Consider the following 26,010-nt stretch of genomic DNA (forward strand, 5'->3'; position numbering starts at 1 on the left):
GAATTATTTCAGAATTTAAGAGTATTTTTGAGAGTCTCGATATAGATTTATTTTATAAACGCTTATTTTCGTTCATTAGTAAAATAAGTTTTTATGTTATCACTTTTTTAACTTATTGCGGAGAAATAAGAGTTATCTCATTTTAACTAATTGCGGAGAAATATGAGTTATCTCACTTTTTCGCTCTCCGCAAGTGTGCTACACTTACGAGCATAACTCAAATGATATTAATTTAATAATGAAACTATTATCGACAAAACTAAACACAAAACTGAACTTTTTTTTTCTCTCTTAAAGAGGTTTCAAACTTAACCAGGTTCTCTTTCATAGAAGGTCAGCAACATACAAATTATTTAAAGTGATCTAGAAATTCAACTATTCAGTATGTATTTGATAAAAATCCACCTGACACCAGTTGATGCATCAGTTTGAAGTTTTCTGAGTAAGTTTCGGCTGTCGGCTGTACCAGTTTCAGTTTCGACGTAAAGTTATTCAGTGTTCGATATACATATTTTATAAAATTATTTTATGCCAAAAGCAAATAGTTTATCAGCGTGAGACGTTTTTAAGCAGAGTGAATTTTTAATTAATTCTACGTTTAGCTGTTGCTTAAAATTTCCGAAATCTAAGGTCTTAACCTTGATAAAAAATAAAATCTTACACTCAAACAATTAAACCTCAGCCCTGTCTTATACACGATTTCTATATTTTCACGAATCTTTAGTTCAAATGACTATTACTATAGTTATTCATTGTTTTGTTTTAAAAAATCATTTTTTTCAAAAGCATGTCTTTGGATTTGAACAAAAAAATATAACTGGATTTAGAAAATAATTAAATTTTTTCCTGCAATCTGATGATTTTCAAGTTTTGTAAGACAAATCCTCATTCAAGTTGTTTTTATAGTATGTTTCGATGTATTGTTAACATATTTTCATTCAAATTATACTTTTTTTCTACCTAGAACTCTATAGAAATTCTACAAAATTTATATTGGCCGAAAAGTACTACATTATAGTTTCAAGATCAATTTATCCGGACTTTTTTTTATAAAATTTTTGAAATTGTTGAGCAAATCAACGAATAGATGCCCAGTTCGTAAGATTTGTTAAAAAAAAAAAAATTTAAATTTGAAACCTGTTAATTTGAAACGAAAAGACATAAATAATTTTTGGATACAATTATTAGAAATTTGAAGCCTTTTCTATTGATTTTTTTATTCATAATGATTTTAAATAAAAAACGGCTATAATAAATATCGGAAAAATCATCATTTATAACCGGGAAAAAACCTGGGAAAAACCGGGAAATACTTTGGAATTTCAAAACGAAAAATCGCTAGCAACCCTGATTTTATCTGTTCGCACTTTGCAAATTTCTAGCACAAAATTTAAAAAAATGTTTGTTTTGACATTTATGAAAAGAGATTCAAATGCAATTCGAATTTTTGAATTTGGTCCACCCAACTCTGAACTGATCGAGAAGAAATATAAAGTGCGATTTTTTGGAAATTTTCCACTTTTACGCCATATTTAGGTCATATTAAGTTAACATATAAGTTTTTCCAAAAACATACGAAAAAGGCTTTGATCATCGACTTTAGAATGAGATCAAAAGAAATGCAATATGTCATAAGATGACTGAGATATGACCAAACAATTTTTTTGTTTTTGAGGGGGTGATCCCAAACTTATGGTCGGTAGCGTATACGATCAGCAAATTATAATTCAACGCTATAAGTACCTCAACAAAAGTTATTTGGTACAATTAATTCCAGGGAATTGCAGGTTACAGCTATTTTAGTTTGGCGGACCGACTTTTTTTCAAGTTTAAGCTATTAAGTGATTAATAAATTCTTTTATTGAAAAAACACCCCCACGGAGTGGAAAAATTTGAGAATTCGAAAGTACACCTACTAAGAAAAGTTCTTAGTTTTTATATAAAATCCAGCGTTTGCGAGTATTTCGTAACGGTTTTTTGCCGCTTGGGGGGGGTGATCACCCCGATCACCCCCCCCCATAGGACCGCGCCTGTCCTCGTCCCATTTGCGCTGCCAGTTGACAAGAGAGTTTCTTCGAACTAAAAAGTAGAATTCGTTGAAGGCGATTTCACTTTGGTACGTGTCGCCTTCCATCGCCCCCACCTTTGCCAGAGAGTCTGCCTTCTCATTACCCTATATTTGTACCACACTTTGCTTGTATAAATTTTTTGGCCTTCTGCCAAGCACATTGAGAAGAGGAGTTTTAATAAAGTTTGGACTATCGTGCATGTCACATCTTTTCACCACATCCGAAAGTTATAAAGATCTTCAAATCACATTTTGTTAAGTTTTTCAACATTTTTTAGATCAGAAACCACTGGACCAAATTCTACAGAATTTGTTTTGTAGAGTTACCGAAAAAGTTGTGTTGAATTGTGTAGGTTTCACGGTTTCATCATAAAATTCATAACACTTGTGTTGTGCTTCTTTGCGTAACGAGATATCTCGTATTTGGTACTTTTCTCAATGTTTTGGTATTTTTGTTGTTTTCTTTTTATTTACTAATAGGTATTGGTAAACCTTTTTTAATTAGAAACTGAAGCCATACAGAGCTGCCAAATATTCGGTAAATATTACGGTTGAGGTTACATTTTAAAAGCAAAAATTTATATCAAAGCATGAAAATATTCATAATGTTACAGTGTTTCTCATACATTGGTACCCACAACACAGGGCTGGAAAACAGAAAAATTGAAAAAAAAAATAGCTCAAATGTCAAATCAGTCTGATTAAATCACCGTTGAGTGAGAAGGTAACCAATTTTGTTTGCTGAAAATAACCATTATAGAAACTCTTTTAGGTCTTAAAGAAAGTTTTTAATTGAACAGGTTTGTGAATTTTCTAAAACTGAGCATTCCTAAAACCGTATGATCGATCTCGGTACTATTAGTCACCCTGATGCGATACTTAAACGCCCTAAAGTATAGTATCCAGCAGACCCATTTAACCTTTGCCATAATGTTGCCAAGTTGTTTGTTCTATTGTTAAGTGTGTGTAATGTTTTTTAATTCGCGGGAAAAGTTAAGATTTTAAATGGGGACGAAATAAAATTTCTCTTTCTGCTTTTTGCGAAACAACAAGTGTATTTTGTTCTTCCGAAATGGTCCACCACAACACCATAGTTTTGTTGATTTTGTTTGGCTCCGGCATAAATTTGTATCTTAAACGATTACAACTCTTTTCGAAAACTGCTCAGTTTTTTGTCGAAAAGTTAAAAAAAAAATGCCGCAGTGAATTTCTATTTGATTCACCCAGCCCACAACATGTGGTAACTGGTAGCTCGAACTACCATAACTAAATTGAACACTGGAAACCTTGACAAGGCTTGGCTACTGGACCTAGAAACACATCAGGGTATACTCAATGCTGCCCTTGGAGCATTCCCATACCACAACTGGTATTTTGCTCCTGACTCTCCTGAAAATGTTTTTGGATGCCATGACAATGTTCCAATCCAAAACAGTCGAAATAAAAGACCAAAAAAAAAGAGAAAAAAAAAGAACGTAGATCGTAGTGAAAATAGAAAAAAAAAACCCAAAAGGGAATACAAACAGGTTAACTTTCAATCTTTGAAAAACAATGCATTTGAAAGAGGCTCCTTTTCTTTCCGTCTTGTATCAATAATTAAAAATCTGTGAAGCCGTAAGGATAATTAATTCTTATCATTGATCATTAATGATCATTAGACTAGTTCACTTTTCGGCTTCTTTCGCTGATCACAATGCCACTTACAGGGTTTGATCCTCATCCGTTTTCATGTACTCTGGCCAATGTCTAGCTCATTTTAGTAAGTTTCCAGTGTGCGCTAGGAGGAAAAAAAAATTCTTGGAAATTATCGAAAATGTGCTCTAGAAAGCTTTTATTACACCCAAAATAATTTAGAAATTATTTCTACGGTATTTTTCACGTAAACTAAGATTTTGATGAATTATATCGATTCTACGTGAATTTTGTAGTAACCCCAGTGTAACAAGGACGCCCCGGTAGCAACTTCTTTATTTCCACATAACTGACTCATGAATTTCACGTAAAGTCTAAGTGGATGATTTCTAATCCGTTTTGTGCATTTTTCTCCAGCGTGTGGTGGTAAATTCAAATCAGAATATGGAATTGTGGTCCGTCAGCTTTGTTCCATTTTGTGAAATTTTTTGAAGCCGTTGTGACTGTTGTCATCATGATCGGATATTCAACTGTTTAAGGTTTGTCGGATTGGTAAGTGATAAAACTCTTAATTGCAATCCGCTAATTTTTGTTTTTCTAATTTCATTTTTCTGATAGCAATGGCTCTGGATACAAGTGCTTTTCCGTTGGAACTGAAGATGACCTTTCGTTCTTTGGTGGGTCTGTTCGAATAAGAGGTTCAACGGAAAACCATTTACGGAACAACAGACAAGGTAAAATATATTTTATTCAAATAATATTTTTTATTATTAATGTATACTTTTCAATTTTTACAGGATTTAAAAAAGAAAGCTGCGTTGTAGGATGTCTAAAAATAAGTGTTTCCTATACTTAAAAAGTGTAGTGTTAAGATGTGCAAAGGTAGTAAAATAAAGTTTATTCACAACATTTAGCTTTTTTTAATCATTATGAAAAAAAAAACAAAACAGGAAAAAAACATCCTTACTTTCATTCGGATATTAAAAACATTTCTCGTGGCTATCATAAACAATCCGCGTTGAACTGACAAAAAATTCACGTAAAATGTATGTGCGTTCCATGAAGCATAGGGACGCGTTTCTTATAGGGACGCGTTCACATATCGATTTCGTAGCATCTACGTGAAAATCAATTGGATAAAAATGTTATTTTGAGTGTATATAATATGAAATGAAAAGCAGTCTTATAATCTGCGCCTCCTAAGCCAATCTGTCTTGCTACCAGAGGCCGAATCAGAAACAGTTTTTCGTAGCAGCAACCATAAACATCCGCGCTCTTTGTGCTAACTCCACCAACTACGCCATTGTCGTGATTTTACGATTTTTACGAATCTCAATTCAGAGATTCACTCAAACACGTCTGCAATGACTAACTTTGTTTTGTTTGTTTTGACTAATGTTGTCAAAAACTATTCAAACAAAAATTTTACTGTTACCAAGTGCACACATAATATTTTTGAAGCATTTTGATGATATCACAGGACGGACTCGATTCTACGTAGACTCGGTTATCCGGTGTCTCGATTATCCGTGATTCGATTGTCCGTGTATTTTGACTCGATTATCCGTTCAATTTTTTTTCAATTTCTTTAACGTTGAAAATCAATTAAAAACGATTGATTTTGGAAAAGTGTTAATATCTGTTCCATCAATTTTTGTTGAATTGATATAAGTCGCCCCTGATAAACACCAGCGGAATATCGTCCTCGTCGTTGAAACCGGATTTTCTGAGAAGCAATTTTCCTAATTTCTTAATGGAAGATCTTAAAAAATACAACTTTGATGTTAATATGCTAAAAATTTTCGAAAATTTCTCCAGGACGAATCAGAAAACGTTGCACCAGTTTCTACCGATAATCAGATTTTATCACCTGAATGAATATGTATGAATGTATGATCCATCGGCTGGAGTGGAGCAATGCTGTGAGATTTGAGGGCATCAAAGATGTTGAACCGGAGGACTGGTTCCAGCATAGATGTGTCCATGTGTGATAAGAGTTACTCCAATCCGTAGACGGGACAAAATTCTCCGGTTGTTGGAGCCTGTCGTGTCGATTCCAGTTAGAGTTGAACTTTTGATTCGCCTTAGAAAGCAGGATCTGTTACTCCGCCAAGAAGCCTCATGCCAGCATGCAGCTCAGTTGAACCTCACCCATGGTTTGATGTCTTTGCCGGGGATGTCACTGGATGGTTCGTCGGTGTTTGTTCTTCCCAGGTTAGCTAATTGGTCGGTGGTGTTATTTCCGGTAATTCCGGCTTAACCGGGAATCCAGCAGAACGGTATGTTATCCTGCTGCCCACCCAATGCACAGTGGGGATTTTTGATCAAAAAAAGGTACCTATTTCTGTGACGATCGCCTAAACTGTTCTAAATTTTGGAAAACTATCATTTCTTATGCAAAAAAACACGAGGAATCGAATGGTCTACACCGCTTTCTGATAAAATGACACTTAAGGTCTCATTTTGCCCGATTTCCCCTATTTTTTTGGGTGCAAAGTTATAATTCCGATTGTAGCCATCTACCTTGCAACCAAAAAGTCATACAAACCATACTTATTTATGTAAAAATGTCAGCTGAATCGATTGGTGTACTCCACTTTTTGTTTCTACTACGACAAGTGGCTCATTTTGCCTCTTTTCCCCTAAATTTAAGATTTTTTTCAAAGAAATGCCGTCAAACAAAGTGTAATCCAACAGTTTTTCATCATGAATGATCATTTTTGGTACATTTATTCATATTCTAGCTAATCGCGTCACTTTTTTGTACTAGAATGAATATAAATGGCAAAATATCCCCAACCTCCCCTAGCTTTTTTAAATTTATGCATAAATTTCACTGTAACAATTAAGCGATTCACATACCAAATGCAAAAACCAAATGATTTAGTGTAAAATTTGTCGCTGAATCGAGTGGTGTACACTGCTTAGTGCTCAGCTTACGAGAATAACCGCAATCACCCCGATTTCCCCTAAAATCGAGCGATATGTGAAAAAAAAAATCATTATAACAAATGACAATGCATCATAAAATGCACAAAAATGATTGAATCAAGTGTAGAACTTATTGCTGAATCGAATGATGTACACCGCTTAGCGTTCAGTTGATGAGAAGAGCCTTAATCACCCCGATTTCCCCTAAATTCATTAAATTTCTTGGAAAAATACATTGTTACAAACGAGAATTTAATTTAACAGATACAAAAAACATTGAATCGTGTGTAAAACTTATTGATGAATCAAATGATGTACACCGCTATGGTGAAGTTGACGAGAAGAGTCACAACCACCCCAATTTCCCCTAAGTTCATATAATTTCTTCGAGAAAAAAATGTAACACACAAGTGAATTTGAGTTTTACTGTCGACTCGATGAGAAGAGCCTCATCATGTTTAAACCAATATCAATTATTAATTCAACAAAATATTTTTCAAATTTAGGGGAAAAGGGGGTGATCCAGGCTTTTTTCTTCATCTTAACGTTCAGCAGTGTAAATCTTTCTGTTCAACAATTAGTTTTTCACATGGTTCAGTTATTTCTGTGCACTTTCTGATGCATTCTCAAAAGTTACAAGATTTTTTTTCTTAAATTGCAAGTATTTAGGGGAAATTGAGTCAAATAGGACATTATTCATCAACAGAATTTAAGCGGTGTCCATTATTTTATTCAACAGTTAGTTTCACATATGATTTAATGTTTTGTACCTTTTTCGATGCTTTCTCATTTGTTACTACGATTTTTTGGTTCATATTGTATGAGTTTATGAATGAATTTAAGATAAATTGGGGAAAATAAGACTTTTCTTGTCAACTCAGTGCTAAGCGGTGTTCTTCATTCGATTCAGCGATAAGTTATCCACTTAATTCAATGTTTTTCTCATATGTTCATTTGCATTTTCGTTTGTTACAATGTTTTTTCCAAGAAACTGCATAAAGTTAGGGGAAATTGGGGTGGTTGTGACTCTTCTCGTCAACTTCACGCTTAGCGGTGTACATCATTTGATTCAGCAATAAGTTTTACACCCGATTAGGGGAAATCGGGGTGATTGCGGCCTTTCTCGTAAGCTGAGCACTAAGCGGTGTACACCACTCGATTCAGCGACAAACTTTACACTAAATCACTTGGTTTTTGCATTTGGTATGTGAAACGCTCGATTGTTACAGTGAAATTTATGCATAAATTTAAAAAAGCTAGGGGAGGTTGGGGATATTTAGCCATTTATATTCATTCTAGTACAAAAAAAGTAACGCGATTAGCTAGAATATGAATAAATCTACCAAAAATGATCATTCATGATGAAAAATTGTTGGATTACACTTTGTTTGACGGCATTTCTTTGAAAAAAATCTTAAATTTAGGGGAAAAGAGGCAAAATGAGCCACTTGTCATAGTAGAAACAAAAATTGGAGTACACCAATCGATTCAGCTGACATTTTTACATAAATAAGTATGGTTTGTATGACTTTTTGGTTGCAAGGTAGATGGCTACAATCGGAATTATAACTTTACACCCAAAAAAATAGGGGAAATCGGGCAAAATGAGACGTTAAGAGTAATTTTATCAGAAAGCGGTGTAGACCATTCGATTCCTTGTGTTTTTTTACATAAAGAATGGTTGTTTTTTCATGCAAGGCGTTCTTGCCTGAATTGGGTACCCTTTTTGGCTCGAAAATCCCCACTGTGCAATGTTTGGATGAGGGGTGGCGCATTGTTGTAAGGATGCTGGCAGAATCGGTGAAGATCACGTTCTTTTGATTGCTAGAGAGACACTCATCAACCGCAACTGCTAAAGCGTTACCTGATTGAAAAGCTTCGAAGTAACTATCCGCTGTGAGTTTTTCCTCGAATGTCCAGTCAATCGAGAGGGGACTTTGGGGCCAAGACTTGTCGGTGATTCTAGGCAGCTGTAATGGAGTGGCATACATGCATGTAATCTTGAAATGTATAACATAAGTTGCACTCTAAATCCCCATCTTAACATATTGTCTAGTATGAGCTTTCGCCACGATCTGTCAAAAGCTTTTGATGAGTTCAATACTGCTAAGTTAAAATGCTGCCGCTAGTTAAATGGCGAATGGATGATCGATTCTAGCTTAGAAAAATAGGTCTCATTGCCCTTGCCGCTTCGATATTGGTTTAAAAGTCCTCTTTTCCTAATTCAGTGATAAATTGTCCACCTGTCTACTGTTAGCTTTACCTGGCGCTTTTGGGATAGGAACGATCAAACTAGTTTTCCATTGCTGAGGTATTATGACAGTCTGCCAGATATTGTTATCGTTATCGAGGAAAGTGAGTTTAGCTGTGATAGATAAGTTCTTAAGAAGACGATAACCGATTTGGTCAAGGCTAGCAAATTTTCCATGACTTTTGTTCAGGGCCCATTTTAATTCGGAACATCTGTGACATCAAAGCTTAGTTCAGTGGCTTCAGCTGAGGCTTTTAGTTTTTGAAACTGTTTAGAGCATTCACTGGTGGCAGATGTTTCGTAAATGTATTTGGCAAAACACTCAAAGACTATTTCAGGTTGGTTGGTGAAATTACTGTCGATCTCTAAGAGTAAAAAGTCGAATCTTTAGCGCTAGGCTCCTCTTAATCAAGTCTAATAGAGCTAAAATTTTACACAGGCCAGTTTGTTGAGCCACCAGTGAATAGATGGAAGGCTCGAAATAAACAGATCGCAAGCGACTATAACTGGAAATTTAAAAAAGTCTTGAATTAACGTACATGGCAACCGTCAAAAAGGTTGATATAACGAGTTCAAAATCCGGTTCCTATTGATACACAATAGGAAGTTGCAAAAAAAAGTTTAAAATTTTTAAATCAGTTGACTCAATAAGTGACACTAGAAAATCAATATTAGACACGCATCAGCAGCTGGGGGGCAAATTTATCGAGTTTATCGTAGTCCATACATTCGATGCACCGCGTTTGACCGGTTTTGTCGAACATACACACTTTCCTGGGTGATGTTCGTGGAGCCTCCCCGTCATCAGTCGGCTTGCTGGTTGGAGCATACCCATTGAAGTAGTTGTGTATAGTTTGTGTATTCGTCCTCCAGGCCGGCGGCGACCATGGAGCCGGTTTGTCGTCATTGGAAATGTAAATGTGTGCTGGTGTGGTTTGGATATCGTCCAGCCCCATACAGTTTGCATATTGTATTGAATTGGATATGGTTTTCCTTACTAACACCGAAGCATAAACCACCCTACGTACTACACTGAACTGTTCGTCGTTAGTTCTGTCTGGATGGCCTCCCAACGGCCGACGAAGGTGGAAAGTGTTGTTGATCGCGCGCTTTCATGCCGCTCGCTCGTTAGTTTGTTGGGTGGGTTGGCTGACTCAGTTCTCCGGGAGACTAGTTCAGTTTTAAGTCGACATTTGGTTCGTTCGTTCGCAGTTTGTTGGAGAGCTCTGCCGGGTGTTTCGTTTTTTTTCCGTTCGTTGGACCGTTGTGTTAGTAGTCAACTGTTTTATGTTGGCCCGGTATCAGGCGTAAAGTTTTTCCCCGTGTTTTTTTTCCACACTCAAAGGTTATCCGTACGGTATTGTTTTCGCAATGCGTTTTCCCTTTATCGAAGGTTCTTACTTTCCACCCTCGCGTTTTACGTGGTTATTGGTTGCAGGCAATTTGGCAGCGCATTGATTGAACAGCTGCTGCTCTGTGGTCGCGAGTGGGGTTTTGATATTGTGGTGTTTATGCAAAGTGTTCATATGACAACGATTCGTTGACTACGTCGAGTCAGTTTGATAGCGTATTTTCTGGACGTTCAAAAATACAGGTGGGAATCGTGACCTGGCTTAGAACGGATTGTGAAGTGTTTGCTGTAGAAATTTGAATATGCTATCTTTACATGAGTATTGATTCAAACGTATCGTGCAAGGCGCAGAAGAGTTCCAAGTTTTATTTTTGAAGTGAGATAAAAGAAAAAATCAAATCCAGGAATGATAAACCTCACAGAGTTCTAACAAGTGTTTGTGATTGCACCGATATTGGATCTAATTGATGAGCTTGAGGGTGATTGCCACATTTCTAAAAAAACAACCTAACAAACTCGAGAAAGCGTCGTCGAATAGTAAGTCTGCGGGCATATCGCACAAAAAAGGGTGCAACAGGAAAAGGTGTACCGTAAACAGCAAAACAAAAATAGTTAACTACAACGATTAAAACTTGAGGTAAGACTTGTGGTGACAATTTAATTTTTTTTACCAAGAGGGAAATGTTCACTGGGGGGAAAATAGAACGGTGGCAAGACTTGTTCGAACAATTTGCAGCAAACCCCATCGTTCGTTCGTTTGCCGGAGACAGTAATTACGCGAGCGCCCTTTACCCGAAGTGTATGTAAGGTAGTTAGTAGCTACCTATTAAAAAGTGCTAGTAGTGCACTTCGTCATCCGTGCCACCTGGCGCCTTGTAAATGACTAGAATGCGATTTCGCAAGGTTGGCCTCGTAACGCTCATTGTTGGTTATACACCACAAAACGAATGTTGTTGTCATACATATATTATTTTTTGCCTTATGCTGTTGTGGTTATGCATTTTGCTTCATTTATTTTTCTATGAATAGGGCTTTGTTTAAATAACGTTAAAGAAAATTGGTTCATGTTCACTACTCATAATAATCTATTGAGAAACTACAATATTTCCTGTATGACGGAAATGTAGGCTATTTTCAACAAATTTTTCTCTCGTAATCAGTGAGTACTAATTCAGAAAGCTATGCTTGTTTAGGCTCATACTTATGATACGTACACAGGCAGATCTTGTCAGCATACCGGTAAATAGTAAAAATACATTTATTGTTTACACTATAACTAACCAGTTAAAATTAATATCAACATAAAACTACACAATTCTTGAAACACTTCAAATTCGTCTTAGGAACACGTTCCTTGAGACGTTGAAATCGGAATGTTCGGAAAACCGATTAAATTTTTTAGAATGCCGATAAAAGCGCTGTTAGCCCCGTAATTGTTCACACGATTAGTAAAGTAGAGCTGCAGGTTTTGGTTTCGTTATCCTCGGAGTCGTACGCTGAGAGGCCTTTAACGCCTTTAACAGTTCGGGGCAGTCGATTATAGATGTGAAAAGGTCCGCGACAACTAGAGCACGAGTAGCATTTCGGCGAACTTGGAGCGTATCTAAGCCTATGAGACGGCAGCGCTTTTCATAGCTTAAACGAAACGGATCTTGCCAGTAAAGGTGTCGTAGAGCATATTGCAAGAAGCGCCGCTGGATAGTCTCGATTCTTTCAGCTCCGTTCTGGTAGGAAGGGAACCAAACAGCTGAAGCAGATTCGAGAATACGTCTTTGAAGTCTTTGGCCATACGAAACAAGAATCCCAGGCTTCGAGAAGCTTTGTCAATAACATAATTCGTATGAGTCTTGAACTCCAGCCGTCGGTTGAGAATAACGCCCAGATCGTTGATGTGGTTCACCCGGATGACGGTTTCGTCTCCAAGGGAAGAGCATGAAGAGGGTGCCGCACCAGCGGTGAACTGCTGTTGCAGGAAGTTGATGTCGTCTTGGCCGTTTATGGTGTGAAAAAGTTTCAGGTCATCGTCATAAGCGAGCTTTGTACCGCCGAGGAGCGAGAGTACATCGTTAAAATAGATCACGAAAATGATCGGTCCTAAATGACTTCCTTGGGGCACTTCTGAAGAGGCAATGAACTGCCTAGAAAAGGATTCACCAGTACGAACGGATAGCATTCGTCCCATTAAGTAGCTCCGAAACCACTCCAGTAGAAAACCACGGAAGCCTAAACGTTCGAGTTTTGTGATTGCAATATCGTGGTTCACCTTATCGAACGCCGCAGAGAGATCTGTGTAAATGGCGTCAGTTTGAGTTTTCATTGCAAAGCTGTCCTGTACGAACGATGTAAAACTCAGTAGGTTTGTAGTCGTGGATCGTTTTGGCATGAACCCGTGCTGATCGTTGGAGGAGTGATGCTTGCAAAATGAGAAAATTGGATCCAAAACAACCAATTCAAACGTCCTACATGTGTCGCTGTCAAGAAACATGTAGGACGGAAGCCCTGGTTCTATCCGTTGATTTTTTACGTGCTTCCAAAAAGATTTCGGGTGGGTCTCGAAATTCCTTTGTAACCGATTTAGATAATTTAGAATGCTACGCTTACTGACTTTTTTATAAACAGAGTTTAATTTGCGGTATTCTCTCTTAGTGTAAGGAGATTTGTGCTTGTTGTGGTCTCAAAGTGCACGTTTCTTGGCCGTCTTCAGTCGCCGAAGTTCCCAGGGAGCCCGCAGTTTTGAAGCTACCATACGTTTTGGTACATGGAGAACAATAATTTAGTTGAGAATGTTTGAAAATGTCTCAGCAGCTGCGTTTGGATCAGAAGGATCGAGCTCAACTTCCCATTCGATGGACTCAAGGAAGAGGGAGATAGTTTCAAAATCCACGTTCTTAATCTTGATAGAAGGATGCCGTTCTCTACACGGGAGCATTAGCCTTGCGGCATCGAAAGAGCCGACTAAAGCCGGATGATTTGGAACAGCTTTCACAAGGGGATCGGGAACTAAGTCACTCGTCGGAATCCTGAAACCTTCGTTAACGAAACAGAGCATACGTCCGTTTTCATTTTCGATATTATTTATCTGACGTAAAGTCGCTGTATTTAGGGCGTTTAAGTATACACTTGAAGATGCCTAGAACGCTGAGCGCACAATGTTTGGGAACAGAAAACCACTTCGGGAGGAGCCGAAGTCCGGGCATGTTGAAGTCGCCGATGACGAGTGTGTCATCCTCAGGAGAACAAAAAAAGCTGACTTTAGACTTTAGGCACGTACTCTACGCATAGATAGAGTTTCCGATTACCGAGATCAATGCGGGTCCAAAGAAGCTCCAGATCGTCCCAGGAAACGTCTTCGATAATCAAAGCCGGGAGTTTAGATCTAACGGCAAGTAACACTCCAACACCAGTAGATTTTTTGTTGAAGGGGGCTACGATCGCAACGAAACACTGCATAATCTGGACCAACAATCTGACTGGAGAGGATACGGTCATTAAGCCATGTTTCGGTAAAGGCAATGATATCGTAGCAGGAGCACGAAGTAGCAAGCAAATAATCGATCAGGCAGGAATTGACACCTCATATGTTCTGGTTGAAAATGCTGATAGAGTAGTCTGACTCAGATGCAGTACCGGAAAAAAGATCGCTGGAAAGGCAGATTCTATCACGCAGAAAAGAACTGTCTATGATATCCTATTTGCCTGATAGCGCAAGCTGTAGAACTCCTTCGCCACATACAAACTTAGAGCTGGGAAGACTGTTGACGCTGGCAGGAAGCAGCGCGACTGAGTCGAAGGGCTCCGAGGTCTCCCAAGGGCTCAGATCTATGCGTCCTGGTGTCGGAACCCGGGAACCATTTGAGGCACTTGTAGACGAAATATGTTGGTTGACTTCGTAGGATCTGCGGTTAGGTGAAAATTTATCACACTACGAGAATGTTCTAGAGGAAAATGAATACTTGCCTGGATGAGTAGGCTAGAGGACCTCATCGCCGCATTCGATGAATTTACTATTCATCTTATCTTGGCTCACTGTGAAAAATTGAACGCAGAGACGTCTGGAACCAGGAGAGGAGGATTCGTGGAAAACAGTACCATACGTTTCCATTAGAATGAAAAAGTTTAAGTTTCCTCCTGGATGGAAATGTGGTATTTCCACACAGAAATTCGAAATTAAGCACAAACAATATTTTTTTCTTTAATTGAGATTTTTTTAGTTATTTCAGCATATTGTCAATCTGAGTTTCTCATCGAATTACTGTTCTAAATTTTAGATTTCTGCATGCCATAATGTCTGGTCAATATTGACCTTGGTTATAGCGCCATTACTCGCTCTTGAAATACTTAATTGTAAAAAAAATGTTTTTTTTCAGAAATATTTGAACATTTTATCATTTTAAAATCAATAAAACACTGAATGGGCATATGTGATTAAAAACAGTCGGTAATTGCAAAAAACTTACTTGAATTGTTTGACTGAATAGTTAGATCAGTTCACACGATTCCTCAAAAAGAAATTTGACAAATTTCCCACTGCAGCTCAGCAAATGCGAGAAATGACCTTTGTTTGAAATGAAATTGCATGAGGCTTCTTTCTCCAAAAATATTGTTTCACTTTTATTTTGTCAGTGGAATTTGTTTCTCGACACTGTTAATCATTTCAACAACCGGAATCTCGTTCAGACATAAAGTTGACACCGGTCCTTGTAAGACAGAATATTTTCACAACATTCGGTTCGGTTCACTGCAATTAATGATCGACACCATTTCCACAACAATTTTCCTCTTTTGAGCTTTCAATCTTTGAGAAATCAAATCAATTTCTTCCCATTTGAGAACATTTTTCGCAGCACGAAAAAAAAACAAGTGTTGACGCTTCAGCACACGCCTACTCTTCTTCGATTCTGTATAGTATTTACCAAGGGGGGTACATAGAAGGTGATACGATCTCTCACATTTTAGAACCAGCCATGTTGATTGCTTCGTTGCGTTTGTTTACCTTTGATCCATAGGATAGTTGAGATCTAAGCTTGCCTTCCCTTTTTAGCACACTGCTCATTTGTAAACAAAGATAACGAGCATCACCCCACTTCACCGCGCTCTCCACGCCTACTTACTGTAAAAGTCAGAGAACCTAGTAGTTCAATGACCTTGGTATTTACTATCTTGTTGTGTCAAAATATTTTTTGAAACCAATTTTGATGGAAAATTGTTCGAGTTGTGTCATGTTGATTTTGTATGAATTTTGTAGCTCTCTGTCATCAATTTTCATGTCATTCTGCCAGTTCATACGTAATAGTTTTACAAAAAAAACTCCTCCATTTTTATTTATAAGATACTGAGATTTATCAAAGTCGATTGTAAAGTTTTGGACTCTATTTTACCAAGCTGTGAAAAAAAAGTTCTTAGATTTCTTAGTTTTATTAGTTATCATACTCAATACGCTTAGGGCTTGTGATATAGCTCAGTTGGCAAGTCTGTTGTCTCCTGAGCCGATGTCCACGAGTTCGAGCCCAAGAGTAAACATCGAACACAGTTGTACCGGATAAGTTTTTCAATAACGATCCGCCAACTGTAACGTTAATAAAGTCGCGAATGCCATAAAGATGGTAAAACGACTATAATCGAAACAAAAAAAAAAAAATACTCAATACGCGGCTTCAAATATTAAAACGCTCCTTGAAGCCGCTCAGTCGTCTGCAGGAAACTTTCCAGTTGACCGAAAAAAAAAAACGTTGGCGTTTTCTGAACCCTACTTAAGTTCCTCTTAAAAGCCGCGTAACAACTTTCAAAAGAGTGAAACCTGCGACAAGAAGGCAAAATAAGGGTTTTACTTTACCTTTAATCGTCGATTGGCAAAACGCCAACAGGGAGTAGAAGCACAAACATGAAATAAAAGTGGGCGCGCGTGGATGCAGCAAATAATCCAAAATGTTCAAACAAAACAAAAACAAGATGTGCTAAGTTGGAGCGAGAAACCCGAAAACAAAAACATCTGCTCTGGTTAAAGCTTTTGCTTATTTTCATCTGCTCGCTAAGTTTGTAACGAATTCAAGGTCCGATGAAAAGCCGGTCCGGCCCCAGGCTCGCATCCTTTCCTGTCCTTTCCCCAAGGCTCGTTGCGTGGCAGGCAAGCCAATCAAAACGGCGCACTGCATTCTTGGTCGTTTAGCCAGTTGCAATTTAAACCCGTTTATTGATTTATCTGTGGGTTGTTTCGCTTATTTTTCCTACGGTTTCAATTCGTTAAAGAGGTTCTTAATCATGCTTCGAGCTATTTTATGGTGCATTTCCGATTACCTTTTAATCAACGTAGGGGACAAAAATGAATGTTGCAACACAATCTGATTTTAAATTAGAGTTTCTTGAAATATTTTCAGGAAAATTAGTGGATGAGTACGATCTTTAAAAAACGAACACACACATATAGGATCTCAGTGAAACTTTATGTTTTTTGACGAGATCTAAATTATACCTATGACTTAAGCGTACATCTTTCAAGGATATAATGGCTAGCATCTGTTACTGTTACTGTTAAATCATTAACAGTAGCCAGTGGACAATAACTGTTAGAAGTGTTAACAAGTATTGAAGAATTTTGGACCTACTATAACGCCTTATGGAATGCATGTCTGCTTTGAGAACCTATAAATTTTTTGAAACAATCCGACAATCCTCATATCAACAAGATGGACAACTATCAGAAGTCAAATTTTGACCACATTTTTTTCTCTCATGTCATGTAGTTTTTATCAACTCTTTGAGATCGCTTTTCCATCAAAAAAACGAACACCGGCAGTCGTGAATCACGAGCCACCTCAACTCGGAGTGACCTTGACGGACAAGAGAGGTTATTATTCGGGGGGAGCTACCGGACTACTCTCGTTCATGTTGTGCGCGATTTGATCATGCTCGTTTTTATGTAGGTAGTCGTTTCCACATGCATTGTTGTTTCCTTGAGTAATAAAGTGACTTCTCCCATGTCATATCGGAAGTTCATTGTTGGGGTTTTGCCTGCTAACTTGAGCTTAGACTGAACGATGATCAAACAAACTAACCAAACTAGAGCTTTTCGAAGTGTTGGCCAAATCTGGAACATTACTGAGATAGATGGGCAATAGACATATGTCCTTACTTGTTACTGTTTAGCTGATATTTTCGAAAGATTTACATTTTAATGAGGAAACTTATTGAACTATTTCACTGATTAACATTTTAACATATTCGGAAGAAACGGTAGACAGAAGCAATGGCCAAAATACGCGCAATCAGAATCTTTGATGAGGACCAAACACATATTTTACTTCCAAAATTTGATGTGCAAAAAACTGTGGAAAAATGTATTTAACTTGGTTCTCGGATATATTGTCTCTGAATCCTCAAACCGGTATTTTCGTCAACATCAGCGCCGGCGACATTCCATGTTGGCCAAACATCTATCATATATCCTTTAGGTACACAAATAACACACGACGTATTACAGGACACGACACTTTACGTTCTTACTAACGGAAAAAAAGGAACTAAAATTACCTTTTTGTCGACCGGTTTCGGGCTCGATGTTGCCCATCTACAGGACGATGTCCGACTGATTCCGCAGAAGAAAAACACTAACACAGCATCATACTATCACGTAGTATTTGTCGAAGAGGGGTTGGTTTTTATACATTTTTGTTTGCCAAGTTGAAAAGCGGCGAAATGATAGGCGCGTCATCCTCGTTCATTAAAGGCCTCTCTGAAGTCGTGATGTACATCGATTCCCAGGCATTTAAATGTGACGCTTTTCGAACACATTTTTTGAATTTCACCTTTTCCCAATCTATGGAATGGTTGAATTCTGATGCATGGGCGGCTACACTGGATTCGTTGGATCTGTTGTTTTCTACGGCGTTTTTATGCTCCTTTATCCGTGTTTTAAATTTGCGCCTTGTTTGGCCAATATAGACCGCCGGGCAGGCCTCGCAAGGTATCTCGTAGATACCAGATCTTTCCTCCGGAGGCACCTTATCCTTTAGTGAAACCAAACAATCTTTTAGGGTGTTGGAACTTTTGTAAGCCACTTTCAAACCGTGGTTGGAGAGGATCTTCCGAATGCCATTGGTCAGTGGTGGGTGGAACGGCAAACTGACCCTTTGGGATTCTTCCTTTTCTGGTTTGAAAGTGGTGGCATTACTTCGGAACCTTTTTCTTTCGTGTTTGCGTAGGATTTTATACACGAATTTTTCGTCATAACCGTTCAGATTGGCCGCCAATAAAATCCTTTCTTTTTCGCTTTCAAACTCACTGTTTTCCATCGGTATGTTGAACAAACGGTGTGCCATTGAATGAAACGCAGCTTGTTTTTGTGCACCAAAATGATTTGAATCTACCGTTATGTAGCGATCGGTTGATGTCGATTTTCGGTAATTTCACCGTGCTATCATCTTTTCTGGAGATGAGCAGGTCGAGAAAAGGGAGTTTTCCATCCACTTCTTTTTCGACGGTGAATTTGATCGAGCTGTGTTGGCTATTCAAGAGCTCAAGAGTTTGTGGGAGATATCGTTCTTTAACTGTGGCGAAGATATCGTCGACGTAGCGCCACCAAACTCGGGGGAAAAGTTTTTCCCTTTTTTCGAGATCGCCTTCAAAATCGCTCATGAACAGCTCAGCGAGCAAAGGGGAAAGTTTGCTTCCCATACTGAGGCCAAAGGTTTGCTTGAAGAATCTCCCCCGGAATATGAAATAGTTTTGGTTCATACATACCTCAGCTATGGTCACGTACGCTTCTATACAATTAGAACGTAGAAAACAACAGATCCAACGAATCCAGTGTAGCCGCCCATGCATCAGAATTCAACCATTCCATAGATTGGGAAAAGGTGAAATTCAAAAAATGTGTTCGAAAAGCGTCACATTTAAATGCCTGGGAATCGATGTACATCACGACTTCAGAGAGGCCTTTAATGAACGAGGATGACGCGCCTATCATTTCGCCGCTTTTCAACTTGGCAAACAAAAATGTATAAAAACCAACCCCTCTTCGACAAATACTACGTGATAGTATGATGCTGTGTTAGTGTTTTTCTTCTGCGGAATCAGTCGGACATCGTCCTGTAGATGGGCAACATCGAGCCCGAAACCGGTCGACAAAAAGGTAATTTTAGTTCCTTTTTTTCCGTTAGTAAGAACGTAAAGTGTCGTGTCCTGTAATACGTCGTGTGTTATTTGTGTAGTTAAAAGTTCTTACGTTGGCACAAACCACTAAAATGAGTATCCTTTAGGTGTCGGAAACAAACAAAAGAAAGGGTTGCCGCTTGCCGAGGTATTACCCCAACCTGTATACACATCTCAGGTGGCGATGGAAATCCCGTGCTAAGTGTTAGTAAAAGTTTTTTTTTTGTAAACATTGTAACCATGCCAATTCGTGACGTCAGTTGCATTTTCGAACAAACAACCATCATCGCTGTACCAGCGGAAACTAGAGAAAAAAACCTTTGTCAACTGCTGTTTACGATTCTCGCCTAGGATACATAAACATCCTGGCAAGTGACGTAGGCTTTGTTTACCTTTTTACTTTTTGAATAACGAGTTCTGTAATAGTGTGCGTTCATCACCTTCTTTGTACCACATTGGTATTACCCCATGAGGGTTCAGAAAAGCAAGCGAGGTATTCTACTCTACAATCAATATCTTAAATTCTTAATCAAATTTTGATCATTGAGTTAGGTTATTCATGAGTTAAGATTGTTAGACAATGCCAAAACCTCGAAAACTAATCCCGGGTTATGAATTCTGCTTCAGTTAATCAATTTTTTTTTGCTTGTTGATAGAAATTTGTTTCTCAAAATTAAATTTTTAAATAAGATTATACTCATTTCAGAGGTTCTAGTTCGTTATTATCAAAATCTTAATTGCATTTCAGTTTTAATATTTCGGATTCTGTATCCAGTTTGGGATTTTTGATTTTTGTTTTGAATCATCATATAAAATTGAAATCAAAAGCTGTTTTGTAATCGATCAAATTTAGTTTTGCATTTCATTCAAAATCTTAGGTTTTGTTTGATTTTTAATCAAAGTTTATAAACTAAATTCTTCAAAATCCCATTTTTTTTAAGTTAAAAATTATTTCGTTTGCAAAATCCAAACATTATAAAGCTTCAAACTGGCGATTCAGAATTGAAAACTTGAATCAGATTCATATTTTTAAATTCACATTTTTCTGAATTTGCAAGTCGTATGGAAGTTATAATAAAATAATAAATGCTGATTGAAACCCAAAACATCAGAAATAAATTTATAGGTTCATGGTTGAGAGTCTAAAACAAATACCAATTCTTGGCTTGTAATGGAAATGCTGATTTGGAATAAAAATTAAGGAATAGTTTTTTTTATTTCTTTTTCAGAAATCTCATTGAAATTCGAAAACAACTCTAAAATTCAAATTCTGAGTACAGGTGCAGAATGAAGGTTTAGAATGAATATTCAAAATGTACATTCAGATTCAGCGTTGATGAGTTTCACAATCAAAATTAAATTATCAAAATGACTTTTTCGCTGGGGAATTTATCTTGTAAGAGATCGAAAGAGAGATTTCGAAAAGAGTTTTCAAAATATCAAATTCTTCATCAAGTCATTTTGAAAACATAATTCAGCTAAAAATTACAAATTTAATGTAAAATTCGAGTTAGTTTTGTCATTTGTTTAGGAAAATGCGATTTAGATTTTTCTTAAAATCATCCACAGGTTTTCATTGAGGAATTGATTTTTGATGAAAAATATTTTCTGTTATTTTCCTAGAAACAAATTGCAGGAAATTACATATTTTTGTGTATTGTTTAACATTACAGTTGCAGTTTTTTCACAAGACAAATTTCTAAAAGTTGGAATGAGTTTACAAGAAAAATATTAAACCATAAAATTTCAATCTTTTACTTTTACTTTAAAAAAACTTATTTTTTTTTTTAAAGGTTTCTTTAAAAAAAAACTTTTTCTATGCTTAAACCAAATGAGAAGCTAGGTTCTTTTTTATTTTTATTATTCGTTCATTGATTAAGCAAAAATATCGTAGTAAGAAATTGGTCACAAAACGAAATTGAAATTCCGATTTCTCCGATTTCTTTTGAAAAGCGTTTTGAGGCACCCCTAAATCAAGTTGTACAAAAAGAAAAAATCCGAAAAAATGTAAATTGTATTTTTGGTCCGACCTATAATATTATACCATCTATAGAACTTTTCCAAAACTTCCGCTGAGCTTTATCTTTCAACAATCTCTCTGCAAAATTTCAATAATAGGATTTGCGTCGTTTCTTTGATATTGCAGTTCGAGTTGCTTTTGGACTTCGATTATTCGTACAATAACTGTATTTCAGGTCATACATATTTTAAAAAGCTCAAATTTAGCGAAATAATAGTGCGACGGTTGATCTATCCTACGCAGAAAGTTCGAACAAAAATATCATCAGTGGAGAGTTAAGGAAGATCAAAGTTGAAATTACAGTGCGTGTTCGGAAGGGACTTTCTTACGATCTGTGCTCCGTGAAATCATCGCTTCAAACACGAGTATGCGAAACAATTTCAGTATATATTACATCTCAAACTGTATGGATTATGAATTCGTTGAGAATAAAAATTTTGTCAATGGATATAACAGATGATGGATGATGGATATAAGAAATGATCAGTGTTTTGTGCAGAAAATTTGATATTTTGATCCCTAAAGAAGGGGTTTTAAATATCGAAACCTAGGACTGATATGAATTTAGTGAGAAACTGGACTGATTTACCGATGATAAATTCAACAACACGTATGTATACCGTCGAAAACTCAACATCAAAAATGGAAATTACCTTATTGACCTCTAACTCAGAAAATTATGTCATAAACATCACGTTATTTTTTCAATAGCTTTAGTCATGTAAATAGTGATATACCTACATGATTTTTTTTTAGATTTGAAAATTGCTTATTGTACATAACTTTCTTTAAAATCTTTTACAGTACGTTGAGATCAAAAATTCACACTTATACACACAAATACACAGACATCGTCAGAACGTAGAGCTAATTCGAAAGGTACCTATAAAGGTGTATGTCTAAGACCCGTAATTAATGATCTCCAAAACCGATCGATAACTATATCTCTCTGTAAAAATGGCAAAAAACATTATTTTGAGACTAATTGTGGTCATGTTTTTTACAACCTCCTGGCAACTTGACGTTTCCCATACAAATCGCGTGTGCCAGTTTTTTCTGGTTCTCTGGTTCTGTCAAACCGAAAATCAAGCAACTTAACATGTCGCATTTTCTTTTGGTTGATTCAATAAATGAAAAAAAAAAACGTTACGAATTTGAAGTTTATAGCTTACCCAGCCAACAATTTGGTAGGTATATCAAAAGATATACGTACGTCTATGTCGACACAAATCATCGTACATGACGTTAGAAAAAAGCATATACCTACCAAAAGTGGAGGCAATATACGTACATGTTTTCGTTATTTTCAGGTTTACGACATCGACAACATCATATGTGATGTCATTTACGATGTTAGAAATACTTTGGTACTTTATGTCGCATTGGCGTCGTTTTGTACGTTACATTCAAGGATTCGATTCATGCGCATTTACGATGATGGGAGGATTGACAGTTCCATCCACACTTTTTACGACTTGAAGCGATATGATGATAAATTGGCGATTTAAGTCACCCTTAATGCGAGGTGTGTTGAACTCTTGTACGACTTGAAGCAATCTGACGATGAATTGGCGATCTAAGTCACCCTTTATGCGAGGTGTGCCGAAATCTTGTACGACTTGAAGCAATATTGTTTATTGTCGATATAGATGTACGTATATCTTTTGATATACCTACCAAATTGTTGGCTGGGATCTGTCGATGGATTGGCGATTTAAGTCACCTTTTATGCGAGATGTTTTGTACTCTTGTATGACTCGAAGCAATCTGACGATGGAATGTCGATTTATGTCACCCTTATGCGAGATGTGTTGCAGTCTTATACGATGTTCAGAGATTTGAACATCGATTGACAACTTAAGTCGCATTTTATAAGATGTTTGTTGTAAGCTTGTACGATATGATGCAATTTGACATTTGATGGACTCTATAAACGATATTTTATGTGAGTTGGGATGTACTCATGTACGATTTGTATCATAAAACGATTTTGCGGACCATTTTATGTAGCATGTTATGTGTAATATTGTGATTGAAATACGATGCTAGGAAGAAATAAAATTAATTGATGATTTTAACTGATTTTTATTATAACTAACATTGAAACTACATATATTTTCGTAGGTACCGCAACCGGGCATTGTCCCGCTCGCTACTTTCTTAACTGCCACCGCCTCCATGCCTCACTCAGGATCTTTGACGCCTTTTTCTATCGGGTTTACAGCGGAAATTGCCGGGCCACAATTCTGTCCGTGAGCCTAGTAGGGGAGAGTAATCCTGTTATTTTTTAAAGGAAAATGTTAGTGAGGTTTCTGTCCAACGTTGTTTTTCCAAAACTTACCTTTGTCATTTCATTTCATCCGTTTGCTTGTTTGCTTAAGTCGTCAACTTTCACAAAACTCAAATGCTGATACAAAATTGCAAGCACGATCGCAAAATTTCAATATCAAGTTTTAATATCCTGATGAGATGTGGGCGAACGTTAAGTATCTGTTAATACGAATCTGATTTGATCGCATTAAATATATATATATATATATATATCGTGGGTAAAGTGACCGATTATACGATTATAATTATACTTGTTATAATATTTGTAGCTATATCGGAAAGACACGGTGTTAATTTGTCTACTAATGTGACATTCAGTAAACATACAACGTGATACGAAGATGATGCTTACGTAGTATTCTTTACGAATTTATTCGAAGTCATTTACGATTTCGATTCGAAAGTAATTTGTGTACCAATAAAATGCTTCTTAAGAAATCTTATGCGATCGTTATAAGATTTCATTTGACATCGGTGGAACTAAATACGACTTCATCCAACATATCGTAACTAAGTCGTATTTCATTGGGATGTTGCCTCTTCTACGATGAATGAACGATATGGTCGAATGGTAAGTGTACATATCTTCGATTCCGATTTGAGTTGCATCTATATACGAGTTCGACGATGATTTCTTTTACGATTTCATGTTGGCTGGGTAGTTTTATGTAAATTTTATCTGTTTTCAAATGTTCAGTCCAAATAAACTAATAGGACGTCAATTTGTGTGTTCTTCATTAGGTTTAAAACTTGTGAACTGATCAAAATATTTGTCTGATATCCGGTAGTTTTTTGGGACAAGTATCCCCCACCGAAACGATAGAGGGCAATCGTCGTCAACACATGTAAAAAACAACGTCACCACGACAATCATCAAGTAATTTTCATAACTGCGATGCATAAGAATACTTTGGAATGACAAAAAAGTCACATTATAGCAAAACTTTAACCGTTAAATGGACAAATTGTCCCTATACAAGAAGTAAATAGATAGAATATTGAATGAAAATAATAATTTCGGTTGAACATTCTTTCCTGCATTCGAAAGTTATGAATTTGCCTGTTTCGCACCATATTTGATGATATGCCCTTTCCATGTTATGACTCGAAAAGTATGTAAACAAGCGGTACACATGCGACATCTGCGATTTTCAAACAGGCACACGAAACTCGGCCAAACTGTCAAGTTGCCAGGGGGTTGGTTTTTTACATTCGATGACAAAGAACAGAACTGGTGCTGATAGCTTTAAGTTGGTGCTAAAATTTCTATCAATCCGCATTACTTAGCTATCAACAATAATAGGTAATATGAGAAATTTAAATATTTTTGACCATGTGTTACATGTTTTTGTCTGAATGGCACCTGTTTGTTCCCTTATTTCTCGTTCAGAAAAATGTGTTTCAAAACAAGCCATGTGGTGATTGCTCGATCAGTACCAGTTTGTTCGACGAAATGGGATATCAATTTGCGATCGAGGCAATAATATAACCGCAAAATGTGATTCTTTTCGCAATGTGTCGCGAATTGGTCGACAAACCAACGACCGCCGCCGCGAGTCATCTTTGCTGAAGCCCTGACTATGCTAAATAAGTGTAATATCTCCCCCAGAACCGCGACTCGATCACATTTTGCAGCCCCACGGCTTCCCGAAAGCCAGTCAATATCTTTCGCCTCAAACCGAGACCTACTTGTTGAGCTTATATCCGTTCGTTCAGATAGAGAAGGTAGTTTGGTTTCGAATCAGGTGACTTTGTGGATTGGATTGCACACAGATTGCTGCTGCAAACAAGATTCTGTTGCACCAGCCAGGTCTCACAAAGGCTTCGATCTTCAATCTTGTACCGATCATCCCACACACGCGCTAGCTGTATTCCATCTTTTATAGAGACGCTTTGTCACTGAGTAGGACACTGGCTTTGGATTCGAGACTTCCAACCGTGTCAACTTTGTAGTTTATTGCATTGAAAAAAAGGTTTTTTTAACTCTTAACTGATCGAGTTGATGTAGTAAAACTTCTATGGTCTGAGGATGAATATCCGCCTTCACGTTTTTAACATTTCTTCATTATAAAGCCAAGATTAAAAAAACATATTCTGTACAATTATTCTCATCAATTGATGTATTCAATTCAGTTTCGTGAGTACTTAAATGCTATCTATTCTACGGATTTGATACTAGAGATAACCCATATAAAACTGTTAACTGTACGTCAACTGAAAACGCCTGTTTCTAGGCAACCGATAAATTTTGGATGCAAAAAATCAATATCAGATAAAAT

General features: G+C 37.0%; 1 protein-coding gene across 1 annotated transcript in view; it reads left to right on the plus strand.

Annotated features, from left to right (window-relative positions):
* The first annotated feature begins 10,010 nt into the window (after nucleotides 1-10,010).
* Nucleotides 10,011-26,010, plus strand: part of LOC129746918 (clavesin-2-like) — a 77,845-nt gene continuing 61,845 nt past the window's right edge. The window contains exon 1 of the mRNA XM_055740851.1: nucleotides 10,011-10,870. The gene's annotated coding sequence lies outside the window, so the exon portion shown is untranslated. The remainder of the gene's footprint in view (nucleotides 10,871-26,010) is intronic.

The sequence above is a fragment of the Uranotaenia lowii genome, chromosome 2 (assembly GCF_029784155.1).
Source record: "Uranotaenia lowii strain MFRU-FL chromosome 2, ASM2978415v1, whole genome shotgun sequence".
NCBI classification, from domain to species: domain Eukaryota; kingdom Metazoa; phylum Arthropoda; class Insecta; order Diptera; family Culicidae; genus Uranotaenia; species Uranotaenia lowii.